Source organism: Lichenostomus cassidix, chromosome 9, assembly GCF_008360975.1.
Source record: "Lichenostomus cassidix isolate B80296 chromosome 9, HeHo_3.0, whole genome shotgun sequence".
Classification (NCBI taxonomy): Eukaryota; Metazoa; Chordata; class Aves; order Passeriformes; family Meliphagidae; genus Lichenostomus; species Lichenostomus cassidix.
Genome location: NC_139490.1, coordinates 15,204,644 through 15,215,033, shown reverse-complemented (window position 1 = coordinate 15,215,033; position 10,390 = coordinate 15,204,644).

The window sequence follows — 10,390 nt, the reverse complement described above, 5'->3', positions numbered from 1 at the left end:
CTTTTTTTTTTAAGATCTATAAAATATTGTCTTCCTATAGGCTATTTTTATTAAATGTATTGGAGTCATATCAGAGGACATAGTCTTAAAGACAAAATAGTTCTGTTTTTTTTCTTTGTTTTTTTTGATGGAAGGTTTTGGCACAAAGTTACACAGTTTTACAGCCTCAAAAGAGCTCAGTAGGCAGACTTTAATTTTTTTTAATGCAATTTTGTTGCTGTTGCTGCAAAAGGGGAATCTGGTATGTTCCACCCAGAGAGCAGCACTACACTTATCCAAAGCATGGCCTCAAGCTAGCATCTGACTCAATGTCAGTTTGGGATTTCAAACCTGACTCTTGTTCAGTGTCTGGAACTATTTTATGAAAAAAAAATAGCTTACCTGTTCATTCAGCATTCACCTATGAGACCCCTCAATTCTTCATTCCTCATTATGCAGAAAACCACTCTTTAATAGAGACATTTATGACTTTTTATTACTGTAAATGATAGACCTGTCTCCGTGTTCAGAGTATATCTCAGCCAAAATGTTCCCAGTCAGCTGCTCTAAGAATACTTGTCCTTTAAACTCTATCTAGATAAAACCACAATTTCTTTATTTTGATGCAGCTCACACTTTTCATGAAACAAACTAATTCGATTCCATAATTACATAAATGTTTTTATACCTGTTTGTTGCTTATTTTGGGGCAGCATCTCCGACAATGTTTGTCATACTTGCATATTCACTTCTGATCATGCACTTACTGAGCATGCAGTAAGACCTTCAACAAGCAAGTGAAGTGCAGGTCAGACACACTGAAGATTGTTCAAGCTCTTTAACAAGAAACTGCTTTAGCAGAACCCCTAGTGATGGATCAAAATGTGGGAATATTTCACTAATAGAGGGTTTTTCCAGAAAAAAAACATTTTTCTTCAGCGGATAGACACTGAGCATTGAGGAAATAGAGGCAGTGATAGGGACATGTGATTTCTCACATAAAGGAGGGAATAGCCTCAATATAAAGCTCTTTAGCTTTATGAAATGCATGATGGTAAGATTAAGAGATGTCTCATTGCTTTATCATAGAATAATTGGATTTTGGCATGCATGAGAGAAATGGGATTAGCTGCACCAAAAGGAAATGTAGTTTTATGGGTCTAAAAAGGGTTTAATATATTCAAAGGGAAGTACTATTAGAAGAGCAGAAAAAGAGTTTTGGGGAAAAAATCTCTTACCAACAGCTGAAGCCATGGTCTTGGGCCATCTTGGCAGGATGAGAAGGAATCTGGGTGTAGAACTCTTCATGGCAGTCAGGCATCCCATATTTTTACTTCTTTGCTCAGATATGGTCAACTTGGTCCTTTGTCTGAAAGGCCCCTAAGTGCCTTAAGAGCACTCTGACACTAAATGGAGGAAGTGCTTGAAAGGATCTCACAAGCAAGCTTGGAGAGATTAATTCTATGAAGTACTTATCTTTTTTTGGAGTTGTAGGGTGGTGAGACTAAGAGAATATCTTTAGTGCTTCTTCTGTAGAAGCAGATGTAAGATCCTGAAATGGCTTTTGTGACTCAAGGAGGAGAACCTGTGTTTTAAGATGCTTCTCTCAATTTTTCAGTTCCAGGCTTTAAGAAAGCAATAGGGAAGGAGATGACCTCTTAAGTATCCCTCAGCTTCCTATGCTGTCCTGCTGGGGGTTGTTTTAAGAACTGTGTCAAAAGGGAAGTGATAGGTTTAGCCTATAACTGCTGTTGAGTCATAACTAAATATGAATTTCTTCTCCATATTGAAAGTTCTACTTTTTTCCTAATTTAGTTAATTTAATTTGCACATTTTCTATTGGTTTAACTGCACTTACAGATGCATCTTCAGTGCACTTAGGTGCATATCCTGTGCCTAATGGCTTCATGAGAATTTATACAGTTCTTGTTACAGCTTCAAAGAAATAAAATGCTACAAGTTGATTTAAATGAAAATATTAATGCACTAGAGAGTTGCCTGTGCAGAATTTGCTGTGACTTCTGTAATCCCTATATTTATTTTTCCATAGAGGTTATTTCACCTACTTGCACATCATTTATCAACATGTTCAATATAATCCTCAAAGGCTAGAGTACTTGGACTTTTGGTTTTGAGCATGACTTGTATTTCTGCTATTACTTGGAAATCAGTCTGTACATAATTTCTTTAAATTTCTTTCTGTCAGAATCAAATGTATCATTTTAAAGGAACAAGCCCACAGGGCTTCCCTATTTTGTCAATGTGCAGCAAGTAATTTCATGAGAAATGTTTTTAATATCAAATCTCTGCTCTGGTATTTTAATATTCTCAAATTTTACTATATGACACAATAATGTTTCTGACAAGAGTGATTATATCTTTGGCATTAGGACAGAAAGTGACAGGTTATATTTTCTGCAGTATTTGTCTGTTATTCCCAGCTCAAGGAGGACTTTAACATTCTCTATAAGATCACTTAGGAACTTATTTGTTTACTTGCAATTTTTAATTGGTAAGAATGTTAAAAAAGCACACCTCTTCTATGAAAGCATCTGACTTCTGCTGGGAATTTCTGCAGCAAAGTGATACTCCTGAATCTTTTTCGACAGCAGATCCAAAGAGATCCCATCTGTCACAGCCTGCATGAGAAAGATTTGAGCTTTGTTGCTTTGACTAGTCCAATAAAAGCTTGCAAAATGAAAAAAGAATTAAGACTAAGTGGTTCAAACATCCATGCTTGTACCTAAAGGCACTCAGATTTAGACTGTGAGTCTTCAGGCTTGTTTTTAGAAAGTATCCAGTCCCCTGTGGATGTCTTTGGAAGACAGGACTCAACAGCTTTTAGGTCCTGAACTCCCTTTTTCTCCTTGAGTTGTTAACTATATGCAACTAATACTAATTCTAGACACATACCTACCATTTTGCCAGCATCCAGTCTGCAAAATGTACTTCAATTTATGCAGAAAACTACTTGTTGAGCCAACTAGAAACTTAGGGGTTCCCTGTGTCATGTCTTACCACTACTGAGACAAAGAGTACTGCTGCTCTGCTCCACTTGCAAAATGTTATATTGAGGACTAAGACCTTATCTGAGCAAAGAAATGTAGAAAAATTGCAAGAGTTATCAGCATGCAGGAATCTAAGCCAAGCTGTGGGAGAGTCTTGTAAACAAAAGGCTGTTTTGATTTTATCACTGTCATAGGAGAACTCAGGTAGAACTATTGCACAAGACCATGTATATCTGGAACACTTTAATGCTTCAAACTCTCCTACAATGACCTTGCACATACAAAAGAAATCTAGTTAATGTATTTAATAATTATGAGACCAAGTCCACCATTTGACATTTGTAATATTAGTAGAGAAGACTCTCTTTTATATCTTGACAATGTTAATGTTATAGAAGATTCCTACTGTTCTTTCCTTTTCCTGCAATTTTTGAGGAACTCATTGTGGGGCAAATGGCATGAAGTTGGAGTGTTATTTCTCTGCATAAAGGTAGAAATATGTTCATTATGTAGCACAAAAAGCTGTTTCCTTATTAGATCATGTGCCTCCACATAAGCCTGGTGTTTCCTGTACTAATAGTCCAATCAAGTTCCCACTCTAGACCATGAGGACAGAACAGGTCATACATAATTGTAGTGCTTCCTTGAATCACAAAACACTGAGCACAAATCTTTTTTGCATTTCTGTTTGTCAGTTGTTGACTCCCTCATGTATTTTGTTAGCATTTTGCCTCTCCTCCGTGTTGCAGGTAGGAGTGTTACCGAAGTTGCACAAAGATGGGGTGCCCTAACTGTTAACTTTGATGGCTAGCTCTGTCACAACCTTCTTTTCTTCGTAACAAAAGGAAAGCAATTGCCTTGAGTAATGCACGAAAATTGGCAGAAGTTACAGATGGCACTGTCAAACAGCAAAAGAAAAAATAATGTCCCATCTACTGTGATTTGTCTGGCAGAATTTAGGATGCTTCTGTCATTTCCCTGACACTATGCTATACTTGTCCATGGCACATGGACAAGACTTGTCATTTAGAGAAGAGCCAAAGTGAACAGAGAAAAGCAGAGCCACAGTAGATTTATTAGTTTGGATTCAATTTGGAAGAAAAACTGCTGTTGAGAGTTTGATATTCACTTTATGTGCTTCTGCACTTGCTGTAAACTATTGCAGCTTGACCCAATCATGATGTTCCTGTTTTTTAAACATGCCTTTGTCTGAAGTTGAAGTGCAATGTCTTTCAGCATACCTTGTAAATGGCTCACCTAAGCTGTTGATAAAACTTATGCATAACTGTGGTATCAACCTTGTGTAATTTTTGTTTTTAAAACCACCCAAATAAAAAGAGCAATCCTAGCAATCTGTATTGTTACATGCACAGAGTCAGTTCCCTAGTTTCTAGCCTTTTAATGTTCTATGCTGTGTTCTGTACAGCAGCCATATGTTATTTGAAACAATGTGTTGCCTTTTCAGGTGTAATTTGGTTTACAACATGCTTATTCTCTGGGCTTTTCTCTGGTCTGTGCGTGACTGAAACCACTTCAAGGTGACTTGTACAGTGCCATGAACTTCAATAATAATAATAATAACAAATTAACAAAAAAAGCCACCAAAAACCCAAACAAACAAAAAAACCCTGCACCAAAACCAAACAGAAAAATCCCCACCTATCAAACTGAGAGTAAAGTACAATTTTTCCTTATTTACATTGGAATAGATCCAGAATATGTCAGTGGAGGGAAGTATTGAAAGGACTTGTGAAAAAAGCAGGTTTAGTTTTGGTGAAGGAAATGGGAAGAGGAAAATCCCAGAGATAAGCTGTTAACACAGATATAAGCATCCCCCCTCATTACTTGAATCTTGTGCAGCCCAAGCAATCTTAGGGGAACTCACTTGTGTTCTGTATCTTTTGCTGCTTTCCCTCTGTGCTCTCTGTATATCCAGCCTGGCTGCTCAGATGCCCCCACAGTGAGAGGTCCTTGTGGCACTGCTGTGTGTGTCCTGCAGGGCTCTGCCACTGCAAAGCTCTTCCTCAGTACCCATCTGACAGGAGAGGAAAGGATATGGCCTTGCCTCAGAAAATGGGTTGGTTTAGTGTGAACTCTGGCAGCAAGCCTTCGACATGCAGGGCTTGGTCACATGTTTGTGACCTTAGCGAGGTCTGTTATGAAGTACCTTCATGATCTGCACACAGGACATTGACAGGTGTTTTGATTTAGAGGGTAAGTTTATGAGAACTGTCTGTGTCTTCACAGGCATACTTCAGAAAATTGAATAGGTCCCAAAGCCTTCTCTGACTATGAATGGCTGGGAAAAAATGGTTTGGAGAGGAAATAGTTTGGTTAGTAGTGAAATATGCTGAATTATCATGTTGTACATTGTTTCTTCCTTGCCTGTTTCAAACATTTTCTCAGTGTTGACCCAATGGCAGCTTCTCTTTCAGGAGGTACTGCTCATCCACAGTAACCTTGGATACCATATTGTAAGATCTATGCATTTGAAAGGAATAAGTCACTTTGAAAGAGTTCCTGAAGGCTCTCCTGGGTGTAGCCTGTTTATGCTGTCCTGGCATGGGGGGGAGTGTCCTGGGCATGAGCCAGCCCTGGGCTGGTGCAGAGTCAGTGTGGCCAGGTGGTGCATCTCTTCCATGACTGTATCCCTTCATTAGGAGGAGACAATCACTGATGGCTTGCAGCAACTTCTTAGGAGCTCTACAGTGTATGGTAGAGGCTCTAATGTGGGGGAGGGCACTGGTGTTCTTCAGCTGTGTAAAGAGGCAGTTGAAACCTTCTGTCCTTCCCCATTGTGTATGAATGCAGTGGTAAGTGGCATTTTTCTTCTCTCCAAAGAACTTGCAGAATGTCTTAATGGCTTCCTTACTTCTTAATTTGTTCTCAAGTTTGAAAAATACTTACTTCCTAGAGCTAGTATACATTGGTAGGTTTGGTCATAAGAAACATGGGACCTTGGAGAAATTGTGTAGTGGGGATGGAATTCAGTCTCCATAGCTCAATATTGCAAACAATAAAGGGAGTAAATATGTAATGGGAAATAGCTCAAGAGTAGACCATTAGTAGGAACAACTTTAAAATTATGAGGATGCAAATCCAAAACCTGAGGAAACAGAAAGGAGGCATATATCAACCAACTCATTTGCTAGATGTGACACTACTCTTTTTCTACTGCACTCTAAAGGACAATGAACACAGTAAGAGGCTGATGTGGGACTATATCTTTCTTTAGAGTGCTCTCTCTGGAGTCAGTGAGAAGTAAAATGTATATTAAAGGAAGAATTTGAGCTAGAATTCTCAAAAGTGAGATTCATTAAAGCATATCCCTGCCAAATAGAATAAATGACCAGAGTTTTGGAATAACCTCAGGTTATCTACATTTTTCCCCACATAAAATCCAATATATCAATACAAAATTAAGATTCTAATTAAACCTGATGGGGTTCATCCAAATGGCAGCAGGTGAAGGTTATGTTTCAGCCATATGCTTGGTAATAATAATGACATAACTGCAATTCTGTATTGCTCTTCAGAGCTGAAGAATTAGTTTAACAAAGGGGTGGCATCAGCTCTCACTGATGTAGTCTAAGTTTTGAGTCCCATCTCATGTGCAAATTTGCCAGTTCCCCTTTGTGTGTTGGGACATCCAACTAAAAGTGGACAGCTCGTGACCTAAACTGTTGTGGTGTTGCCTAATAAAATGCCACTCCCTGTAAGGCTCCACTGCAAGCAAGAGACACTTCTCCCATTGGAAAGCATCAATACTTTTATCTTCCTTCTTTTCCTAGGAAGGTGTTATTTTGTTCACCAAAATGTTGTCATAGTACCTCTAGAAAATAAAAAAAAAATACAGAAACAATTTTACTATGTCAGACCAAAAGTCTGTTTAGTCTTTAGTCTTCAACTGTGATAGCAGTGAACAGATGTAAAATCAGGATAAGTAGAGAGATTCACTTCCATAGGCTGTGGAAATCTGCAGGCAAAGCACTAACGAAGTTGAAAACTGCATGAATTGTGTTAGTGTCCATCAATGGACATATTGTCCATAAATTGTTTAGTTCCTTTTTGAACTTGCCTGTTTCCCTGATCCCCCAGTGTTCTGTGGCAAAATAACCGGTGAAGTATGTAGAAACATTTATTCTTCCATGCTTTTAAAAGTAGCACTAAATAACATGACTTGCGTAATTGCGGTGCTCTGAGAAACAGTCGATAATCACTTCCTATTCATCTTTTCCACATTGATAGAGATGCGTGAAATGAGCGTACTCCATCTTTATTGTCAGGTTTCCACTCTGAAGAGTTCTTTTCTATTCAGTCTCTATTTTTAGAAAATCATTTTGTTTCTAATCATCCTTTGTTGCCCCTTTCTGCTCTGTGTGTTATGAGGTTACTAAAATTGCTCTCATGATTCAAAATGTGGGCACCCAAAGGATTTATATAAAAACATAATGATGTTTCATGTTTAGTTCTCTGTTGTTTTCCTAACAATTTCTTATTTACATTTAGACTATTGGGCATTGAAATGATATTTTTATCAAAGTAACTGTTATTTTCGATTGGTGTCAGAGATACTATGTTACTTTTTGAATGGAGGGGGGAAGATCATTTCAAGCGCATACTTTTGTACTTATGTTTCCCTATGGACATTTTTTCATTTATTGACGATGAATTTTGTCTGCCTTTTAATTACTCATTCAGCATTGTTAGGTCTTTCTGGAATTCATCTGAGTTTGTTATGGTCTTTATTACCTTGACTAATTTAATATCAACAAGAGAATTGGTTATTCTTATAATTTGCCTTCTATCCTTTAGCAAATTATTTATCTGCCACGGGATGTTCCTTCTTATCCAATGATAGCTTATTTTCCTAAAAGGTCATTGAGAGACTTTTATTAATTAATTTCTTTCAGAAAATCTAGGGTCCTTCATGGCTGGACTATGCTAGCTTATTTGCAACTTCAAAAAATTAATTATTTTGAAATTTTACTTTTATTGAAAAAGGGTAAAAGTTGATTCACTTTCCATTCTGTCATGTTTTTGAAAGTACCCAGGAAATTTGTTGTTTATTTTACTTTCAACCTCTCTACCCAAGTTAAAAGCCTTTTTCAAGGTTTGTAGTTGCTTGGATCAACCTTGCCACTGTTCATTTGTCTGATACGGAAACCAATTTCAGGGATAGGGCTTTATAGATTAGCAGGTGGCAAACCAGCAATTTCATTAACAGATTCTTTTAAACTCTTGGCTGAATATTATCAGGTATGTTGTTTAGATGATGATTTGGCTTTGTTAATTTGATTGATTTCAATAATTAAGCCTTCTACAGACACCGCAGATTTTAATGGATTGTTAGAAGTGACCTGGTGTGTCTTAGAAATGCTCTGGTGTGAGAAGGTGCCCACAGCTCTTCCTGCTCTGCAGACATCAGCACACAGATATCAATGAGCTTTATCCCATGGTTTCAGCTTCACAGAGTATTTTTCCTGCCCTTCAAGCGCTATCTAGAATGGATCCTGACTTTTATGTCTTTAGCAAATTTTCTCTTTAAAATCTCTGCTTGGCCTTGATAGTTTTGTGTTAAACTCTAGGGTGGTGTTGGGATTTTTTGGGTTTTTTGGTTGGTTTTTTGGGGGGGTTTTTTGTTGTTTTTTTTTTTTAATTTTTGTATTTTCTTCAATTTGTCATGTTTTCTATTTCCTTAAGGATTTCAACTCTCTGGTCAGTGAAGAATCACCCCTTTAAAGTGGCAGGGTAGGTTTATATCAGATACTAGGAAGAAATTCTTTACTGTGAGGGGGGTGAAGCACTGAACAGATTGCCCAGAATCATGGATGCCATAAAGCTCGTAGCTTTCAAGTAAGGCCAGGTCTAACAATCTTGTCCAGTGGAAGGTGGATTGGAACTGGATAATATTTAATGTGCCTTCCTACCCAAACACTTCTATGATTCTAGGCTACCCTGCTGCCCAATGTGAACTGAGAGTTTACATCAGCTGAGAGTGTGGAAGAAGTTCCAGTTGAAAAGGAGGCTTTGGCAGAGCTCTTTTATTTCCACACCTCATTAAATCACCTTTCATGGAAGAAATACTCTTCATCTCTTTCAGCAAGAGCCTTTTTTCATCCAGCCTATGATGAAGATTCACAGTTCAGTCAGACACCAAAATACAATTAGGGTGAAAAAAATAAATTACATATCACTTCAATAAACTGTTCATTCCTAACAGGTTCAGTGTGGTTAGATTACTCACAAGAGAACCCCCTGAAGACAAAAATTAGGCAAATTACCTAGGACAGTACTGAGTGACTGAGAACTGGGAACTTTTAATTAAGTTGATTTAAAACATTTATATGTAAAGTGTACTTTACTTAATATTGGCTGCATAAATAATTCAGCTGAGAAAGAAGACGAAGATTCTGAGACTAGTAGTTTCGACAAGCCTGATTGTGCTCATGAAATTGTAGACAGAGCTTAAAAATTATATGCTCAGAAAAGAGATCCTAATGACACCATTATCACAAGTTACTGAAATGAAAGAAGAGCAACCTTAGCTTTTATTTGCTCATAAAATTTGGCTAGTAATAGCAGCAGCAACAAAACCAGCAGGTGTCCTGTGCCCATTAGTCAAATTTATTATATAACAGCAGTATTTGATTACCAGCCTGATGACTTGTGAAGTGCCTCTGTGTGTGTGTTTGTGTGCACAGTCCAGAGACTGACTGCAAATATCTGATTGCCAGACAAGTCATGTTGGGTTGTTTGGATTTTGTTCTTAATTGGATGAAGCACTTGTGCAAATAGCTGTGTGCAGTGAAAGTCCATTTGAGAGTATCCCTGGTGGAACCAGAAAATATATTCGGTTGCTTGTCTTACACCTTTTCTTATCACAGAGGCCATATATAAACTATCTGAAATCACAGCAAACTCATATTTATCATCAGTTCTTAAAAAAAGTATTTTTTTCCCAATTTATTGTATTTGTTAGTATTTTCTACTGCTAATTGTGCTGCTGAAGAGGAGTTAATGAGAAAGGTTAATCCACATCAGAAGTCTGGGGGCAGAGACACTGTCTTCTGCAAAACAGTTCCAAGCATGATGCTAAAAATGTATCTGTGTACTTTGTGTCCTAAAACAATTGTTATAAGGAATTCTGCCTTTTTCTATCTGGCATGTGTAGGTTTTGACTTCATACACATATGGTTAATTTACATTTGACTTTGGTGAGTGTGTACATGGGCTTCACTTGCTAAGCAGAGTTTCAAGAGAGAACAGCCAGACATTGGTACGTCTGCACAGAGTTAAAGGTGGGCAAGAGGGAAGTGGGAAATGCATCCTGCAAGTCATAGCTTCCATTCCCTGCTCCTACCCATGAGGTAGGAGGGTTGTTGTGGCAAAAGTGGAGCTAA